Source organism: Drosophila teissieri, unplaced genomic scaffold (assembly GCF_016746235.2).
Source record: "Drosophila teissieri strain GT53w unplaced genomic scaffold, Prin_Dtei_1.1 Segkk14_quiver_pilon_scaf, whole genome shotgun sequence".
NCBI classification, from domain to species: Eukaryota; Metazoa; Arthropoda; class Insecta; order Diptera; family Drosophilidae; genus Drosophila; species Drosophila teissieri.
The window spans coordinates 283341-305024 of record NW_025224994.1 but is presented as its reverse complement, the minus strand read 5'-3'; positions in this window follow the sequence as shown (position 1 = coordinate 305024).

Sequence of the window (21684 nt, the reverse complement as noted above, 5' to 3'; positions counted from 1 at the left end):
TCCCTTCTGTGCAGTTGCAGAACAGTTATCTGTCTGCTATATACACGGTGTCAGTGGCCAACCATATATACCTCGCACATTGGTTATTTTCAGCAGTACATACTGTGGCAGTGGCTCTCAAACCGTACATAGTGGGAAGTTCCTGCAAAACTCGGCAGTGAACTTAAGCCCTGCTCACATTTGTATGTACATCTATGCATTTGCGTGAACATTAATTCAATTTATAGTGAGATATTTGGCCTTATAAAATTGTATTACATTTTTTGAATTTCTCGGCGGTGTTTGTGGGCATATTTAACCCGAATGGGATCCGCTTAAATATTTCGGACTGTTTATGTGTCATAAAATTCCAATTTTGTGCATTTTCCGCTTCGGTTTTACCCATCAACGGTACATACACATACAAACTACACATTTTTCGGTTACTACACTGCATTTCGGTGGTTCTTCGGCAAAGTTAACCCTCATATAACCCAATAAAATTTATTGTTGAATTTGAATTTGGAAACCAAGTTTTTTATATTTGAGCATCGATTAAAAATTGGTTTCGCGCGCATTTACGTGTGTGATTTAACCCTTGTTTCGGAAATTTACTAGTATTTGGACTATTTTTATTTATTCCAATTCATTCAAAAATGGAAAAAGAAAAGGAAGTATCGGCAAAGCTTAATTCTAAATTAATAGTGGCTATGCAAAAACACGATAGGGTTATGAGCGATATTGGACGTATGAAAACTGCATTTGAGGAAAAAACTATTGCGTTCGATAGTTTTCAACTGGAATACCGAATGCAACTTCTCGAAACATATTGTGAAAAATTAATGGATATTCAGTCAGACATTGATGTGCTAAACCCAGGAAATGATTTAAGAGCGTCTGTCGAGGATATGTGCATAATCACAAAGGCTTTATATCGGTCCGCAATGAGTCGAGTCGAGGCTCCCAGACTTAGTCACGGGGATAACAGTGGGTTTCGTCATTCGTCCTATTTACCAAAAATGAATTTGCCCAAATTCAGTGGAAAACATTCCGACTTTAAAAATTTTATAAGTCTTTTCGAGAGCTTAGTGCATAATGACCCGTCTCTAACAAATATCGAAAAATTCAACCATTTGCTGACATGTCTAACAGACGATGCATTGGGAACTGTCAAGGCGTTTCAAATTTCGGATTTAAATTATGAAAAGGCATTGGCTAGTCTGAAAAACGGTTACGACAATAAATGCTTGATTTTTTTTGACACAATTTCTCAATTGTTTGGCCTCCCTCAAGTATCGAAACCATCTGCATCAGGCTTGAGGTCCCTAATTGACGAAATATCGGCCCTTTATTCGTCATTACAGTCGTTGGGTAGTGAAAAGGACATAAATAACGCAATTTTTATTCACATTGAAATGTCCAAGGTAGATCACACTACAAAATCCCGATTTGAAGAACAGCTTGATTATAACACGCTACCGACATGGTCCGATTGTGCGATTCAATTGAATCGAAGATATCAACATCTAGCTGCTGAGGAGTCAACCAAAAGTAAAGGGAAGCCTAGCCAAGCTAGGGGGCCTTGTGGTGTAGTGGATAGTGTAACTACCTGCTAACCACGGGGTCGTGGGTTCAAACCCCACCCATGACGAGAGCATGGCCATACAAAAACTTCCTCTCTGAAATGCTTTTCTAACTTTTAGAAAGCATTCTTCCACATAAAATCTGTCTATTACAACAATTTTCGGCAACTTCCACTTGCCACACCGCCCCACCCCCCCTCCTCACTACATGGGAGAAAAACGGGGGCACCCACATAGTACCAAGCGCACCCTGTGTTTTTCTGCGAACAGAAACAACACCCAGCAGGGCGATCGCGTTACCAGACTGTTCGCTTTTCTACGAATAACAACACAACACCGTAGACGCCACTCCCCGATGGCGACAGGTGGCAGCCCCACCACTGGGATAAGCCGCATCTGGCCAATCACCAGATCGGTCGAAAAACTTACAACGATTACTGAAACTAATACAAGAAATTTAAACTAAACGGCTCCCAAAATTCGATGAGGACCATAGGCATTTCAAAACGGACACGAATTGGACAATGGAACGTTAGAACTCTAAGGGAACCATCTAGGTTAGCACATTTCGAGGCGGAGATGGAATCAGCGAGATGAGGTGGACTGGCAGTGGGGAAACAACAACATCAGATAGCAATCTAGTCCTACACAGTGGCAACAGTGACGGCAGCAGATATGGAGTGGGAATTTTCGTGTCCAAGCGCATAAAGAAGGCACTGGTTTCCTGGGAGCCTATTTCTGATAGAATCATGACCGCCAGGTTCAGATGTAGAGCTAGATATATAAACATCACTCAATGCTATGCCCCGACGGAAGACGCAAACGACGACACCAAGGACGACTTCTATACTGCCCTTACAGCAACCCTCAACAAGTTACGGCAAGGTGACATTAACATCCTCATGGGTGACTTCAATGAAAAAATTGGCCCCAACAACACCGGACTAAGATCTGCCATGGGCCAGCATGGAACTGGGACTCGCAACGATAACGGAGAGAGATTAGTGGAACTCTGCCAGCTATTCCAACTGGTCATCGGTGGCACAATATTTCCACACAAAGATGTCCACAAATGCATTAGCAGGAAATGGAGACACTCGCTACTGGACGTACGGAACAAAAGGGGAGCAGCCATAGACAGTGATCATGAGTTGGTCATTGGAGAACTTTCAATAAAGCTCAACCGCAACCACTCAAGGAACACTGGCTACAGTCAACACCGGCGAGCGCCCCTCCCTGAACCTGCACCTCCTTAGCGACTCTACTCTGAAGACGAGAATGACGTCCACGCTGCGAGAACAGCTGATCCCTCTAGAAGACCACCCATGGGAGTACACCTGCAGGCAACTAAGGACCACGGCGGAGGAAATACTTGGCCTGCAACAATGCGGAAGAACGGACTGGATATCTAAATGGGACCTGGGACATGATTAGAAGGAGGAACCACCTGAAGCCTCTGGCAGACCAGCTCACGCAGTACCGTGAGGAGTATCGCGGACTATTGTAGCATATCTACCCTTCCATATATCAAAGAATGGGTATGTCTTAACGTTTGTACATAGTCACATTGTGCCAGACTAAATAAAGACATACAAATACCCAAAATGACCAACAACAATAATATAAGCATTCCAGCGCCCAAGAAATATGATCGAACGCTTATACATAAGCCGATCGCGGAGCCTGGGAATGCTGAGCATGCACTTTGCAGCTCAAGTGGTCAAGCCATACATAAACATATGCATGCCTTCTGCATACATATGTATATGTATAAATGCAATTCAGAAATATATAGAGATAAGCAATATATGTGCGGGTTAGCTGAACCCAAAATCAGCTCAGAAGATTCATTCAAATAAAGAACCATGAAGTGACCGGATCGCTCTCTCTCTTTTGACAAAGATATATTATATTAATTACATGGCGATAATATATTAATTACATGGCGACCGTGACTTAAAGAACCAAACTGTGAGTGAAATTTTGATTTCTGGCAGTGTATGCAGCGCACCACCCGGAAGGGGAAGACCTCCGTCACAGCCGTCTACATCATAAACGGCAAATTAATAATTTGTACAATCCGGAAGAGAACCCGGACCGAAGTGATTTAATGTGTAAAAAAAAATACCGTGTAAATGAATGGCGGATGAGCCAGAATTCGAAAAAGCGGAGCCAAAAAGGCAGAAAGATCCGCCAACATTAAAAGAAGCTTTAGAAAACCCAACAGACGGACCACGCCCACTCACAATAGCTGAGTATCGGGCTCGACAGCAAAAGAAAATAATTAAAAAACATAAAAGAAGTGGCCGTCGGGTCAAGCTTCTCCAACAACGGCGGCTGGTCAAAGAAATGACCCAGCTCGCCAAAGATGAAGAGAACCGGCAACGCTACAAAGAGCGTTTGGAACAAATTGAAGAAAAACTTCGCACTGGTGCGAAGTAACGCAAACGGGCTGCAAATTTTGCCAATGCCCCAATTTGCCTAAACAAGGCAGCCGAAAAACGCTACAAAGAGCGCATCCAAGAAGACAAGTTTCCAAGTTTCGCAAGGTGCGAAATAACGCAAACGGGCTGCAAAATTTTGCCAATGCCCCAATTTGCCTTAGTTTTTAACTTCTAAATTCAAGCCGATGCGGGAAACCGCTGCTTGAAAAATACTAATCTCTGTTAGGCTTTTACTAACAAATGTGGTTGGATTTTTAATTTTTTTTTAAAATTTGTAATTAAATCTGTAAGCCAACCACATTAACTCACACACTAACTTTTTCACACTCAAAAAAAAAAGGTTTTGGTACAATGACAAGCGTAAAATAAAAAAAAAAAAGAGAAAATTTTAATTTTATTTTCATTGATTTCGTAGAAGAAATAGAATATCTAATTTTTTTTTTCTTTTAATGAAGGGTTCCATTGAATATATAATTTAAAATGGGATGGTTTAGCTCTAGCAAGGAGGCAAGTGACAACACTGCCAATGTAGTAAATGAGGTAAAAATAATCGATCATAGGGAAGATATTGAATCCTTGCGACTTTTACTACTAATTATAACAGTAGTTCTAGTTCTACAATTTTTGCTTACACTTTATGTTAAGCATAATAAAATTATAAAAAAAAGATATGTCAGCAGGGCCAACCATCTAGATCTGGTTTAAAAAAAAAAAAAAGAAATGATCAAGAAGCTACAATCTAAGAATGGAATGGAGCGAAATAGCGAAACGCATTGACGACTTTCGCTATAGATTTGACAAATCTTACAAATGCATTAATAGAGATGCAGTAATTAAACCAGAGACCCTAAAAAGCCACACAGAAATTGTAGTAGGCGAATATAATAATATAGTTACTTTAGTAAATAACTATAAAAATAGATTCACACCTGAGCACTGCAACAAATGTCTAAGGGTAATAAAATCCCTTAATACAAGATTAAATAATATCAAAAACAGGAGACATATTGCAATTAACGTGCCAGAAAGCCTAGATCAATTGGTGGAATTCGATCCTGACCAGTTCAAAGGGCTAGATGAATCTATTCAAACGACGCTGAATCCGATAGTGACATTGAAACACTAGAGGAAAGCGATCAAATCGAATTTAAGCCTGAACCAATAACAATTTCCGAAATGGCTCAGACAGTAACAGAATTCATCAGGCTAGCCACATCTCTGATACCAGAGTTTGATGGTAGGCATGAAAATCTGCAAAGCTTCTTAGACGCTCTAGGTCTATTAGACAGCTTAAAGGGCGCTCATGAGACAACAGCCGTAAGCCTTATAAAAACAAAACTTAAAGGCCATGCTAGGAATCTCATCAGTAATGAGCAAACAATTAATGAAATTATTGCCCAACTGTCGACTGCAGTAAAAGGAGAATCGGTAGAAGTCATATCTGCCAAGCTCCTCAATCTGCAACAGAAAAACAAAACGGCCAACCAGTACACCCAAGAGGTGGAAAAACTGACGAAGGCCCTTGAAGGCGCCTATATCAGTGAAGGTATCAGCCAATCCATTGCAAATAAATACAGCACTACAGCAGCTGTAAAGGCCATGACACAAAATTGCTCCATCGATAAAGTTAAACTTATCATGCAAGCAGGCACATTCACAAACATGAATGAAGCCATCTCCAAATTTGTCAACTCTTGCACCGAGATAACAGGTCAAAGTAACACTGTTCTCCATTATCGACGAGGTGCAAATAACAATAATAGAGGAGGCCGAGGTTATAATCGTGACAGAAATAACTACCACAACAATTACAACCGAGGTAGCAGTTACAACAATAATAACTATAATTACCGTGGAGGAAGACGAGGTCAAAACCAAGGAAGAGGCCGAGTTAACTCCAATCAGAGCAATAACAACAACAATGTGAGGATGTTGCAAAATACGTCGGAAAACTCACAGAACCCTTTAGGAAACAATCAATAAATGCAAAAGTTCATACCATCAATTATAGTCTTAATACATTCGTAACCTTCTATAATCATTCAACTGAAAATAAACTAACATTCCTCATAGATACGGGTGCAGAAATCTCACTTTTAAAAGTAAATTCTGATAACTTCAAAATTCACGATGAAAAAATAATAAACATCGAAGGCATAGGCCAAGGCGTAATAAAATCTCATGGAACAACCTCAATAGAACTTCGATCAACAAAATATATTATTCCACATGAATTTCATTTGGTAGACTCAAATTTTTCAATACCATGTGATGGAATAATAGGAATTGACTTTATAAAAAAATTCAATTGCCAACTAGATTTCAAACCAAGTGAAGACTGGCTTATAATTAGACCCCAAAATTTAAAATATCCAATATACGTTCCGATAACATATAGCGCAGGCAACAATACAGTCCTTCTGCCAGCCAGATCACAAGTTATTCGAAAAATAGACATTAATACCGTAAATGATTACATTTTCGTTCCTAATCAGGAAATACATAATGGAATTTATATTGCAAATACAATAGCAGCATCCAAACATGTATACATTCGACTTCTAAACACAACTAATTTCGACCAATTGGTCAAAGTAAACGAAATCCAATATGAAAACCTAAAAGATTACGACATTCATAACATCGATCCAGAAAATAGAAGCGAACAAGTACTTTCCAAACTAAAGAAAAATTTTCCAGAGCAATTTAAAAGCCAATTAACTGAATTATGCACAAAGTATAGTGATGTGTTCGGACTGGAAACCGAACCAATATCAACAAATAATTTTTATAAACAAACATTAAGACTTAAAGATGATGAACCCATTTATATAAAAAACTACAGAAGTCCGCATAGCCATATTGATGAAATTCAAAAACAAGTAGGAAAATTAATAAACGACAAAATCGTAGAACCGTCTGTATCCGAGTACAACAGCCCACTCTTGTTAGTTCCGAAAAAATCATTACCGAATTCAGAACAAAAGAAATGGCGATTAGTAATTGACTATCGTCAAATCAATAAAAAACTTCTTTCTGATAAATTTCCACTCCCAAGAATTGATGACATTTTAGATCAACTTGGTCGAGCTAAATACTTTTCATGCCTTGACTTGATGTCAGGTTTTCATCAAATAGAACTTGAAGAAAACTCAAGAAACATAACATCATTTTCAACAAGCAATGGCTCATATCGCTTCACGCGATTACCATTTGGACTTAAAATAGCACCAAATTCATTCCAGAGAATGATGACCATATCATTCTCCGGTTTGGAACCTTCTCAGGCATTCCTTTATATGGATGACTTAATGGTGATAGGATGTTCCGAAAAACACATGATTAAAAACCTAACTGATGTTTTTAATGTATGCAGGAAATATAACCTAAAGTTGCATCCAGAAAAATGTTCATTTTTCATGCATGAAGTGACCTTCCTAGGCCACAAATGCACTGATAAAGGAGTTTTGCCAGATGACAAGAAATTTGACGTCATCAAAAATTATCCTGTCCCTCATGATGCGGAGAGCGCAAGACGATTTGTAGCATTCTGCAACTATTATCGTCGATTTATAAAAAACTTCGCCGACTATTCACGGCACATAACTAGATTATGTAAAAAGAATGTCCCTTTTGAATGGTCAAACGAATGCCAAAACGCATTCGAATACCTTAAAGAAAAGCTTATGCACCCCACGTTATTACAATATCCTGATTTTCGCAAAGAATTTTGCATTATAACAGATGCTAGTAAACTAGCTTGCGGAGCGGTTCTAACTCAGAACCGTGAAGGGATTCAACTCCCAATAGCTTATGCATCTCGTTCATTTACAAAAGGGGAAAGCAACAAGAGTACAACGGAACAAGAACTCACGGCAATTCATTGGGCAATTACCCACTTTAGACCATACATTTATGGCAAACATTTCACTATTAAAACGGACCATAGACCATTAACGTATCTATTCTCTATGACTAATCCCAGTTCCAAATTAACTCGCATGCGGCTAGAGCTTGAAGAATACGACTTCACTGTAGAATACCTAAAGGGGAAAGATAATTTCGTAGCAGACGCACTTTCGCGTATAAATATAATAAAATTAAAAGACATGCAACATAAAGTCCTGAAAGTCACTACCAGGCAACAAAGTAGACAGGATAAAAACTGTACAGTATCAAATAAGGAACTATTGCCTAGGCAAAGTATCCAAAATGTATCCAAGCCCAACGTACATGAAGTCATAACAAATGATGAAGTACGAAAAGTAGTGACCTTGCGAATAACTGAATCTATTTGTTTACTAAAACGAGGAAATAAAGTTATTGCAAGAATTGAAGTTGACGATTTATATACCAATGGAATTCTAGATTTAGATCAGTTCTTCCAAAGACACTACTATTGGAAAAATATGACTCGTCATATAAAAGAGTACATACGTAGATGTCATAAATGCCAAATGTCGAAGACAACGACACACACAAAGACCCCAATGACTAAAACAGAAACCCCAGCAAATGCTTTCGATATAGTGATAGTGGACACCGTTGGTCCACTACCGAAATCAGAATATAACAATGAATACATCGTCACACTAATATGTGATTTAACGAAATATCTGGTAGCCATACCTGTTGCGAACAAGAGCGCAAATACAGTCGCAAAAGCTATATTCGAAAATTTTATACTAAAGTACGGTCCAATGAAGACGTTCATTTCGGACATGGGTACCGAGTATAAAAACAAAGTAATTTTAGACATGTGTAAATATATGAAGATTGAAAATCTCACATCCACAGCATATCGTCACCAGACTTTAGGGACAATAGAACGAAGTCATAGAACATTCAATGAATACATTCGTTCGTACATTTCTGCTGATAAAACTGATTGGGACGTTTGGATACAATATTTCACATATTGTTTCAACACAACACCATCAGTCATGCATGAGTACTGTCCATATGAACTAGTCTTTGGTAGATTACCAAGACAGTTCGCAGATTTTAATAAAATAAATAGAGTAGAACCACTTTATAATGTAGAAGATTACTCTAAGGAAATAAAATTTAGATTAGAAATAGCATACAACAGAGCTAGACTTATGTTAGAAAAAGCTAAGTCTTATAGGAAACAAAACTACGATAAGAAATCGTTAGATTTTGAATTAAAAGTAGGAGATAAAGTAAGTCTAAGAAACGAAGCGGGTCATAAGTTAGATCCAGCATATTTAGGTCCTTATACGGTAGAAACCATAGAAGATAGGGATAACATTATAATTAAAGATAACAAGAATAAGAAACAAAAAGTACATAAGGATAGGTTAAAAATATATAATCGATGAAACGTTTCATTAAAGAAAAGGTCTGATCAACCCCAAAAAAAAAAAATACATAAAAATACAAAAAAAAAATATATATTCTTCTAAGAAATTTAAACTTAAAACATAACGTAATTCAATTTAAAACTTTACTTGTCATTACACACAAATGCCTTTACCCTCGAGACAGAGCATTACTAATAATTAAGTATATAATAAGAAACAAATAAATTTCATTTCAATATATAATTAAAAAAAAAAAACACAATAAATTCACACTAAAACTAAATGACTACATGTATTACGTCATTTCTTTAAAAAGGGAGGTGTAGCATATCTACCCTTCCATATATCAAAGAATGGGTATGTCTTAACGTTTGTACATAGTCACATTGTGCCAGACTAAATAAAGACATACAAATACCCAAAATGACCAACAACAATAATATAAGCATTCCAGCGCGCAAGAAATATGATCGAACGCTTATACATAAGCCGATCGCGGAGCCTGGGAATGCTGAGCATGCACTTTGCAGCTCAAGTGGTCAAGCCATACATAAACATATGCATGCCTTCTGCATACATATGTATATGTATAAATGCAATTCAGAAATATATAGAGATAAGCAATATATGTGCGGGTTAGCTGAACCCAAAATCAGCTCAGAAGATTCATTCAAATAAAGAACCATGAAGTGACCGGATCGCTCTCTCTCTTTTGACAAAGATATATTATATTAATTACATGGCGATAATATATTAATTACACTATGCAGAGCGGTGAAAAGGTCGGCCAGAAAGGACAAAAGAGCACAGCTGGATAGACTTGCGGCAGACGCAGAACGAGCAGCCGGCGAGAACAACATGCGCTCGCTATACCAGCAGATCTCACGGATCACAGGAACCCATCACAGACAGAACAAACCAGTCAGAGATCTAGAATCTTAGAGAATCAGAGATCTTATCCAATGGTGACGCACAAATCCGAAGATGGCGCCAACACTTCATGGGAATTAGCCACACCACATCACCAAACGTGGCCATAGACTACAGGAGTGTTGTGCCGCCAAGTGGGAGTAGAGGGTATCCACCCTCTGCACCCCCGAATGTAAGAGAAATCGTGAATGCAATAAAGAAGCTGAAGCACAACAGGGCAGCTGACGAAGACAAAATACCAGCCGAATTGCTTCAAGTTGACACCCAACTGATGGCTGAAACATTGCATCCACACTTCTCACGCATATGGGAAGGCGAGACGGTGCCAGACTCCTGGAAAAGCGGAATCATTGTGAAACTTCCCAAAAAAGGCGACCTTAGTGACTGCAACAACTGGAGAGGGATAACACTGCTCAAAACCAGCTACAAGATCTTAGCTACACTTCTGAACGAACGCCTCCAGGAAAAAATTGAGCCAACAATACGAGACGAACAGGCAGGCTTCAGACCACACAGGAGTTGCGTAGACCAGGCAAATACACTACGCATAATAACCGAGCAAGCTGTGGAATGGACAGCGCCGCTTTACCTCCTGTCCATCGACTTCAAGAAGGCATTTGACTCAGTTGAAAGAGCAGCAATATGGCGAGCACTTGCAAGAAAAGGAGTACCTGCAAACCTCATCGCTATCATCAAATCGATGTATGACGATGCCAACCTGGCGGTACTGCACAATGGAAAAACTAGTGCACCTTTCCAGACGAACACCGGAATTCGGCAAGGATGCCTGCTGTCACCACTCCTCTTCAACATCGTAGTCGACGAGTTAATGAGCGAAGTATGCTCTTCCAAGCGCGGAATTTCGTGGAACCTCACCAGACACCTTGAGGACTCGGACTACGCAGACGACATCTGTCTCATATCGCACAGACTCGGCGACATACAGAGGAAAAGTGACGACCTCGTCAGGATAGCCAGCAGCGTAGGGCTCGAGATAAACATAGCGAAAACAAAAGCTATGCGCTTCAACCACTCCAGCCAAGGAAACATCAACATAAGTGGGAACCCAATCGAGTTCATTACCAGTTTCCCATACCTTGGCACCATCATATCCAACAGTGGTGGAGTGGATGATGATGTCGTCTTGGCAAAGCCCGCTCAGCATTTGGGAGACTATACCGCATATGGAGAGACCGAAAAATCAGCCGTCGAACAAAGCTCAGGATCTACAATGCGTGTGTGAAATCCATACTGCTATACGGAAGTGAGACATGGCTCGCCACGAAGAAAATAACGCAGAAGCTACAGGCTTTCAGCAACAAATGCCTGAGAGTCATATGTGGGGTATTCTGGCCAAACAGAATAGCCAACACAGAACTGTGGCGCGTTACAGACGAGTCCCCGATTCACATACAAATAAGTAAGAAAAAATGGATGTGGATAGAGCACGCTCTCAGAAGAAACCCGAGTAGCATTGTGAGGATGGCACTAGACTGGAACCCCCAAGGAAGCAGGCGAGTAGGAAGGCCAAGAGCAACCTGGAGAAGAACCGCTCACCAAGAACTAGCCCAAATAAACACCACATGGGAAAGTGCAAAACAGACAGCTCAAAATAGAGTTAAATGGAAAGCTCTCGTAGAAGCCCTAAGTTCCCGAGAGGAATAGAAGGAATTAAAAAAAAAAAAAGCCGAGCTTCCAATAAGGGATATTCCAAATCCTCCTTCTCATGCACACAGACAGACCGCAGACCGGATTCAAAGTGTCGATATTGCTCAGCCACAAATCACAGTTTAGGCAGTTGTCAACCTTTCATGGCTTTATCGGTGATTCAGCGGTTCGATTTTACACGAGCGCTGTTAAATTCAGGATCTCAAGTCAATTTTATGGCAGAGGACTTAGCACAGCGTTTGCGGTTACACAGGCAAGAATCATATCTAAATATCACTACTGTAGGGAAAAACGACTCGGTAGTACGGCTCAAAGTCCACACTTCAATTCATTCTCGCGTCAATGCTCATAATTTCGCTACCAATTTTTGGGTGTTAAGATCAATTTAATCTTATCAACCCGATCACGAAGTCAATTGTGCCCAATGGAAAATTCCGGCAAACATTGAACTGGCAGACCCTCGTTTTCACAAGCCCGCAAAAGTGGACTTACTGATTGGCGCAGAATCCTTTTTCGATCTTTTGAGCGTAGGCCAAATAAAATTGGGTTCTGAACATCCTTCACTTCAGAAAACTTTACTAGGATGGATTGTTTCGGGAAAGTTCACTCAACGCGCATCGAAGAACGCTCAGGTATGCAGCGTCTTTGGCAATGAAAATGTAAGTTCTCTCGACACTCTGGTGGAACGATTTTGGGAATTGGAACACGTTCCTGAGAGATCGAAGGCTGTTTATACAGCTGAACAACTTACTTGCGAGCAGCACTTTGAGCAAACCGTACATAGGCTTTCGTCTGTTCGTTTTGAAGTGAAGTTGCCATTTAAGGAAGATCCGAGTGTCTTAGGCTTATCCTTCGAATCGCCAAAGCGCAGATTTCTTGCATTGGAACGCAAGCTTGCAAATAATCGCGAGTTACATGACATGTATCAGGAGTTTATGAGAGAGTATCTTAACCTTGGGCACATGTCACTGCTTCCAACACCTCCTCCAGAGAAACACTATTACATTCCACATCAATGTGTCCTGAGACCTGATAGTAGCACCACAAAGTTGCGAGTTGTTTTTGACGCTTCAAGTAAAACGTCAACCTCGATCTCATTAAATGAGACTCTAATGGTGGGTGCAACTATTCAGAGGAAGCTTTACGCCATTCTGGAAAGATTTCGTTTGCACAAATATGCCTTGACGGCGGATATCTCATAGATACTCGTATATAGGCAAGTTAACATTGCAAACGAAGATAGAGATTTCCAACTTATCGTGTGGAGGGAAAAATCAACGCAAGCTCTCCAAACCTATCGCCTCAACACTGTCACTTATGGGACAGCCTCTGCTACGAATTTACGCTGAGTCACATCCTGTTGCATCAGAGGTGATTTCAAGCGACTTCTATGTCGACGATATGCTCACCGGAGCGAACAGTATTGAAGAGTTGGAGGTAATTCGCAAAGAAGTGACGAAGGTTTTGGAGTTAGGGGGTTTTCATCTAGCCAAATGGGCAACAAATCACCCAAGTTTGATGAACAACCAGGGATCAGAATCTCTTATATTTAACACTTCTGAATCCGTTAAAACGCTTGGGATGAGATGGAACCCTCAAAATGATGCGTTTCATTATTGCTTGGAGGATTCGTTTCAGCCCTTACCACCAACTAAACGCAACATTTTGTCCGTCACAGCTCGTTTGTTTGACCCTTTGGGATTATTATGTCAATTGATTACACGAGCAAAAATCTTGCTTCAGGAACTGTGGCGACAGAAATTAGATTGGGACGAATCGGTTCCCATGAACCGATGAACTAGATGAAAACTTGCATACCAGTTGGAACGAATTTAAGCAGAATTTACTAGCAATTGACAAGATCTCCATTCCTCGATATTTCTGTCTGTCTGGCTGTTCAAATCCACGGATTTGCTGATGCATCGAGCCACGCCTACGGCTGTTGCATTTATATTCGTACCGTGGCTGGGACAAATAGGTTATCAAGACTTCTAACCGCAAAGTCAAAAAGTCAAAGTCAAAGTCAAAAGACAAGGTCAATTCCAAGGCTCGAGCTGTGTGCAGCGCATCTGCTGGCCAAATTATGGTCTCAAGTATCTCCTTTGCTTAACAAATTTGATCTTGAAAGCATTAACTTCTGGTCGGACTCACAAGTCACATTATACTGGTTAAAGAGGGATCCATCCACTCTAGCAACATTTGTCGCAAATAGAGTATCTGAAATTCAAGAACTCACAGAGAATGTAGTTTGGCGTCATGTGCCCACGGAAGAAAATCCGGCTGATTTAGTCTCACGTGGAACAGACTTAGAAGGTTTGAGGTGTACTCTATGGGAACCGGAGTTCTTACTCCGAAATCCAACGAGTGGCCTCGGTCCCATCAGATTGAAGTTTCAACGGAGTTACAGTTTTCTGAGAACAAAAAAAGCGTGGCAGTATGTTCCGTCACAAAAAACAAACCGAATGTCTTTATTGAGCTTGTTGGAAGATGTTCATCATTTAGTAAACTCTTACGGATCATGGCCTACGCAAATCGATTTATTCAAGGGAAGAAGCGTCAACGCGAGGTCGTCATTTCGGCTAACGAACTGAAGTTGTCGTTTCTTAGGATGGTCCAAATATTTCAAAAGGTGGAGTTCAGTTCAGAATACGTCAAGTTGGAGAAGTCTGAATGTTTAAGCCCACATCTACAACGTTTAAATCCTTTTATACATACCAGCGATTTAGAAGGTGTGACGTTCAACTTAATCCGAGTTGGGGGGAGATTGCTAAATGCACCAATTCCGAATGATGCCAAGTTTCCACTATTACTGTCCTCAAAGTCAGAATTTGTTTCGCTATTTCTTCGCAACCTGCATCGGACTTGCCGGTGTCAAGGTGATGGTTTCACTTTTGAGGCAACAGATATGGCTGATCAATGCGCGAAAAGCATATACGAAAATTGTCCGTAGCTGCGTTCACTGTTTCCGGTATAAACCAGTGCTGATGAGCCAGATAATGGGCAATTTGCCAGCCGATAGGGTCCGAATGGAGCGCCCCTTTCTAGTTTGCGGAGTAGATTTTTGTGGTCCATTTTATGTGTCCCTAAAGGTCCGCGGTAGACCTCTTATCAAAACTTATGTGGCCGTTTTTGTGTGCTTTTCGTCAAAGGCTGTTCACCTTGAACTTGTTGTCGACCTATCCACTGACAGCTTCTTATCCGTATTTAAAAGGTTCGTCGGGAGGAGAGGGCTGCCGGAGAAAGTGTACAGCGACAACGCCACGAACTTCGTAGGAGCGTGCAACGTGCTGAAGGAGCTGAGCGAAGCGTTTCACCGCAGTCGGGATGAGCTGAGCGGATACGCGGCTCAGAGAGGCGTCGAGTGGTGTTTCATACCGCCGAGGTCACCACACTTCGGAGGACTTTGGGAAGCAGCCGTCAAGTCCGCTAAAACCCGGTTGCTGCGAGGAGTCGGCAACGCCAAGCTCACAACGGACACAATCACAATCGCGTCGCCGGGCAACGATCCCAACGATGGAGAGGCCCTAACACCAGGACACCTACTAATCGGGCAGCCTCTGATCACGCTGCCGCAAGAATCCGGCACAGGAGGAGTTTGCAGCAAGGCCAGTTGCGCGTATTTGAAGCGGTGGCGAATGCTGTCCGCTCTCAAGCAGCAGTTTTGGGACGGCTGGTCCAAGGACTACATCGCCAGCCTGCAGCAGCGCAACAAATGGAGCGTCGGATGCCGCGATCTGGAGGTCGGTTGCCTAGTGGTCGTCCACGAGGACAACGTGCCCCCGCAGCATTGGCTAACAGGCCGAATGCCCTGTCAGCGGCCATATTCCTCCAGAAAATTCTTTAAATTTACCAGCGAATCTTAATCTTACTTTGAATTGCCGTCCCATTCCATTTTATACAATAATTAAATTGATCAGAAAAATTCCATAATTTAAATATTTAAATAATATCTTATTCGTGATTTTCATCGCATATTTTATTTTATACTATTTATATTTATATTATGTGTCCATTGCTTAGTTTAAGATATTTATTTTCAATTAGTTTTTAATAACATTTTATAATGTTTTAAAGAAGTTTGAAAGTGGCCGCAGCTAGCTTTGTCTTGTAATGTAGGGTACCACTTGCAAAAAGGGGTCGCTCAGCGACCATATTTTTTTCCTGCTGCATTTAGTTATTTGTGTGTGTGTATTTCTATCCCGGTTAAAACTTGTTGTTGCACGCAATTATCTTTAGTTAAAATGATGTATAGATTCCGAGATCTGAGCAAGACCATAACCCCCGTAGCCGACGAGCCGAGCCGGACCACTATCTTGTGTGCGCTCAGATTTCGAGTCAACATCTTGCCTGTTACATTTTTGTCAGTGTAGCGGTTTGTTACAATGTGCAAACTGACAGTTTTTGACGGTTTGTGGGCGTTAGAGTGGGCGTAACAAATTTTTTTTTGCAAAATTTATAAAAATTTTCAAGACTAAAACAAAAAGTAAAAAAATAACAAAACATTTTTTAAAAGTGTGGGCGTGGCAGTTTTGGGCGGTTTGTCGGCGTTAGAGTGAGCGTGGCAACATGAATAAATTTGCGCTGCGTCTATGTCTCTGGAGTCTGCATGCTGAATCTCAACTTTCTAGCTTTTATAGTTCCTGAGATCTTGACGTTCATACGGACAGACATGGCCAGATCAGGAATACATTAGTACTTTATATGGTCGGAAACGCTTCCTCTGCCTGTTACATACTTTTCAACGAATCTAATATACCCTTTTTGATAACAACAAGTCAGTGCTTATCGACATATCATATTCAACAGCGTAGATATGAATAAGCTTCCAGCCCTATCTGGCGTCACAATGACTATACAGCTTAAATCACTGCTAAACGCTCCCGTGTTCCAGAGCTAAAGTTTCCTTCGTTCGCCGGAGGATACACGGAGTATGCGGATTTCAGATGTTTTATACAATTATAGTTAAGAAAAAATAAGCTGCAATACTTGAGAACACGTCTGCAAGGACCAGCACTGGATGCTATTAACTTCGGGAGTTTTCGGACATAGTCAACTCAGACATGAGCGCTTTGGAATCCTTAGGAAAGGCTCAGGAAACTGCAGATTGGCTCACCATATACATGCTGCTGCAAAAATTAGATGTTGGTACACAAACTTGCTAAAAGGACACCACGTCTATGGGTAAAATACCCTCGACAAAGGAATTCTATGGATATTTGGAAAACCGTTGTCAGAAACTAGAGAACCTTCAGCATGCCATGGGTATCTTAGGTGGGAAAAAGTAGTAGAATTAGAACGTTTGTGGCGTCCCAACCTAAGAACACGCCCTGCGCATTCTTCAATGCTGCTGAACATCCGTATTTTTCTTCCGCATTACGCCATGCTGAAATAATGAAGTTATCCCTTTGCTTTAATTACCTAAACCTGGGCACCATACCCGGGCATGCACGAGCGGAGTCTGCCGTGTGTGTGGAAATAGGCACCATCCTTTGCTACAATTTGCATCTAACCCTTCGCAGCCAGCAATTGAATAGCCAACTTGAGTTCGACCAATACTCTTAATATTAATACTAGTGGTAGTCAAATAAATGCATATTCTGCATATTCTTAAATACTGAAATTGAAACTTTAGGCTCCCAGTCTAATGGTTCTCTAATGGTTCAGGGTCCCACTTCCGATGTTGTTCTGCTAGCCACAGCTGTAGTACTCGTAAGGAACCGGTCGGGGTTAGTCATACCCTGCAGGGCATTGTTTGATTCCGGCTCCCAGCCACGTCTGCTGCCTTCTCGTTTTGCGCAGCAGTTGCAGGTTAAAAAGACTCGTTCAGTCGCTCTAGATTTGGGTCTCGGCAAGGCAAGTGTGCCAACTGAAGGATTTACAGTCGATATTTGCTTACAATCTCAGACATCATTACACCTACTATAACAGACCATCATCGTCTTGAACAAAGAAGAATGGAATATTCCATACAACAGTTGGTTAGCGGATCCTGCCTTCAACGAGCCTTAGCGTATAGACTTGCTGATTGGAGCAAGCATGTTCTATGATTTGTTATGCGTCGGACAGATCAAGCTCCTTCCTGGACATCGACTTCTTCAAAAAACTCGCCTTGGTTGCCTGGATTTTGGTGGAGGACAACGCCATTTTAATACCTCTACGTTGACAGTCAGTTGTGTCTTGGATAGTTGAAGTGATGATAGTCTGGATGAGGTTGTTCGCCGGTTCTGAGAGTAAAACTAACGAAGAGCTTGGCTGCGAGGGAATATCTAAGACTTAATCACATGGTTGGTCTCTGGTTAACTCTGAGGATATTTCATTGAGCAGGTATTTTACCCGCATCATTGTGTTTTAAAGGAGGATAGTACAACGCCTAAGCTTCGTATGGCCAATCTCTTAATTAGGCGCTCCTAGCAGGACCTGTCATACAACCTAAGCTGTTTGGCATTTTATTGAAATTCTGATCATATGCAGTTTCTCTCACTGGAGACATATGCAAACTGTATTGGTGTGTCTGTATGATGGCTCCATATAAATATAAGGAAGAGTTAGGATTTCTACGTCGATGATTTAATTTTAAGTGGCAACTCAATTTCTGATGTTATAAACAAAATGCAAAAAACTGTACAGATTCTGTCTTCCGCCAACTTTAAACTCCGCAAATGGTGTTCTATTCATTAAGCTGTTCTAGAAAGCGTTGCTTAAGAGGACAAGAATCCATTTCTGCAGTTTGATGACGGGAGTGAAATAACCAAGACCCTTGGTCTTGCATGGGATTCATCTACGGATAATTTATTATTTTCGTTCCTATCCCATCGACTATTGCTCATATGTACGGCCCTCTTGGTCTTATCGGATCTGCAGTTGCTAAATGCAAGATTTTCTTGCATCAATTGTGAAAGGCTAAACTGGGACAAAAGTCTTACCTTGAAGTTGCAATCCTCCTGATGGATATCAGCACCTTAACCTTTCCCAGACTAGTACTACCCCCAAAGGGTACCGTATAAGTTCATTGATTCTGTGATGCCAGCATGAAAGCGTACAAAGCTTGCGTGTACATTGTTTCTAAGTCCGAGGAGGCAACTAGTCATCCACTGTGCTCGAAGTCTAGAGTAGCTCCTTTAAAAAAATTGACGGTACCGAATCTGGAGCTATCGGGGGCTTAATTGTTGTCTTAACTTATGAATTCCGTAAGGATGCTTTGCTGGGAAATATTTCTGCTGGAGTGACTCGTCAGTGGCCTTGTCTTGGATCAGGGACGAAACTTCTAATTTTAATGTATTCGTCGCCAACCGAGGGGCCTCTATTCAGGAGCTAACAAGCGGCATGGAATGGCATAATGTACAGACCGATCTTAACCCTGATGATATTCTTTCCAGAGGTGCAATTCCTAATCCAGTGATGCAATCTTTGCTTTATGGTTCGGCCATTCTTACACAAGGTTTAAAATACTGACCGGCCTCTTGTTGTATTAAAGGACCACTAATTAAGTTCCGAAAGAGCTTTTCTACTAAGTAACTCCCCATTAAGGAGTCGCAGTCTAAAGGAATTGTCAAAAACTTTATTGCGCCGCTACTGACTTTTCTGGATGAGAATGACACTTTACGCGTTGGCGACCGTTTTGCTCAAAAACCATCCTATTACTCTGCCTATTATTCGAAGCTTTCATAAACGACAACTGCACGCAGGCCCACGAGCACTACGTTTGCAGCTCTGGCCTATTGTCGGGCTAAAAATTGTTTCAAGAGTGGTTCCCAAATATTATTGTATTGCCAGCTTTAATTTATTTAAAGTAGTAATTTTATGTTTAACAAATATTTCTATAAAATGTATATTACATTTTCTTTTAATATGACTCTTAGCATCAAACTAATATGCACTTATCGATACATCTTGCTTGTAAAAATAAGTAACGAAACATTTAGTCTACAAGCGTAATTAAACTGCAAACGTTACAAACTTAGATACACAACTATTATATAGATTATATGCATTAACTAAACAAAACATTCAACATAAATCTAGGAATGCAAATTTGGCCAAAGCTACTTGGTATTGTACATGGATGCAATTGCAGGATCTTCGGTTTCGTTGATGATAATACCAAAATCCCACAATTTATCCAGCAATTGAAGCAGTTGCGAACGGCGCAGTCTCTCGAAGTACATAATCTCCTCCAGGTGGTGCTCTCTCTTAAAATAACCCATCTGGTATGCGATTATTGCTTTAGGACTAAGACGCAGCTTATTGAGCATATCATGGGCAACCTTCCAAAAGAACGGTTGGCTGGATCCCGGGTAGTTTTGCAGTTACTGGAGTCGACTATTGTGGTCATTTCTATTACAAGTCGTTGGTTCGCAATAAACCGCCCACAAAGTGCTTCATCTCGGTCTTCATTTGTTTCACCACCAAGGCAGTGCATTTGGAGCTTGTTCAGGACTTGAAAACGAACTTATTTATAGGAGCCCTTAAGCATTTTATTTCCACTCGAGGCTGAGAGGCTTGTGGAGCCTGACTTCACTGCTATGAACTACAATCGTTTAGACGGATGGCAGAAAGTAACACACCTTCAGCAGATGTTTTGGGCTCGTTGGCGTGAGGAATATTTTCCCAAATTAAGGCTGAGTTTTATTTGAAAAATTAAGATGCCAAAATGATGGCAGCGCAAACATCTCTTAAACTTAAATATTTTAGAACAGGTCTTAACCGCGAATTGAAAAGTATGGTCGCTAGCATATATGGTATGCTAACATGTTCTGTCGAAAACTATAATGCCGCTTGGGATTTATTATCCAAACGGTATGAAAATGAGAGAACACAAGATATTTCGAAGTAGTCGAGTTCATTAACTATCAGACTTATAATATTTTTCTAAAGTGTGTATTTGGCAAACTGACGAACAGATAGACGACAATCCTAATCAAGAAACCAGAACAGTACAGAAACGAGGAAATGTATAGCCGGAAACGGTTCCGTCCTATTCAGCTGAATCGTTTGATTGATTTTCTCATTTTTGAAAATGATTTTAAAAAAATTAATTTAGTGGTTAATTAACTTTTTTTTGCGCGCGCGATTTCCACGTGTACGTCAACCCCAGCAAGCCCCCTCGTATAGTCAGCAACATGCACGGTCAGCAATGAAGTGAACGTTGATCAGAAACTGGAGCTGATGTGCTATGGCAAATGAGGACACATTCTGCTGTGTCGGGAGTCTAAGCTAATAATAAAAACAAAAAGTTCTGTAATGAAGTATTCTGATTTTGAACCTCAAACGAAGCGGACGTCTTTATTACTTTTAATTCTAAACTACAAACTAAAGTCTTGACCCCTAAATCCCCTGAAGTGGGTATTAATTGGCGTACTCTGGAGTCTTTATCTTCAAAACACCTAGAGTTGATGTTAATTGGCGCAGCCGGTAGGATCACCCTGGAATTACAAATGCCTGGAACCTACATCGTATTCCTGTACATTTGCATGTAAGCATAAGAACAAACAACCAAGTGCAAGAGATGAGATAAAGAACGATAGTGAAGAAAGTAAAAACTGAAGTGTGTGTTCATATATATATATATAGTAAAATGTTTTTAATTACACTGAGCCGAATTAATGTCTCGTCCCGCTGACTAAAGACAACGCTAAGAATATTAAATAAAAAGATCGAAGAAAAGTATTTTTCAAGACTTTATTTATTAACTCTCAGCTTAAGACTGATTCAGGTGATACAAAATATTTCTTATGAGGCCCTTAGTTTACATTTATT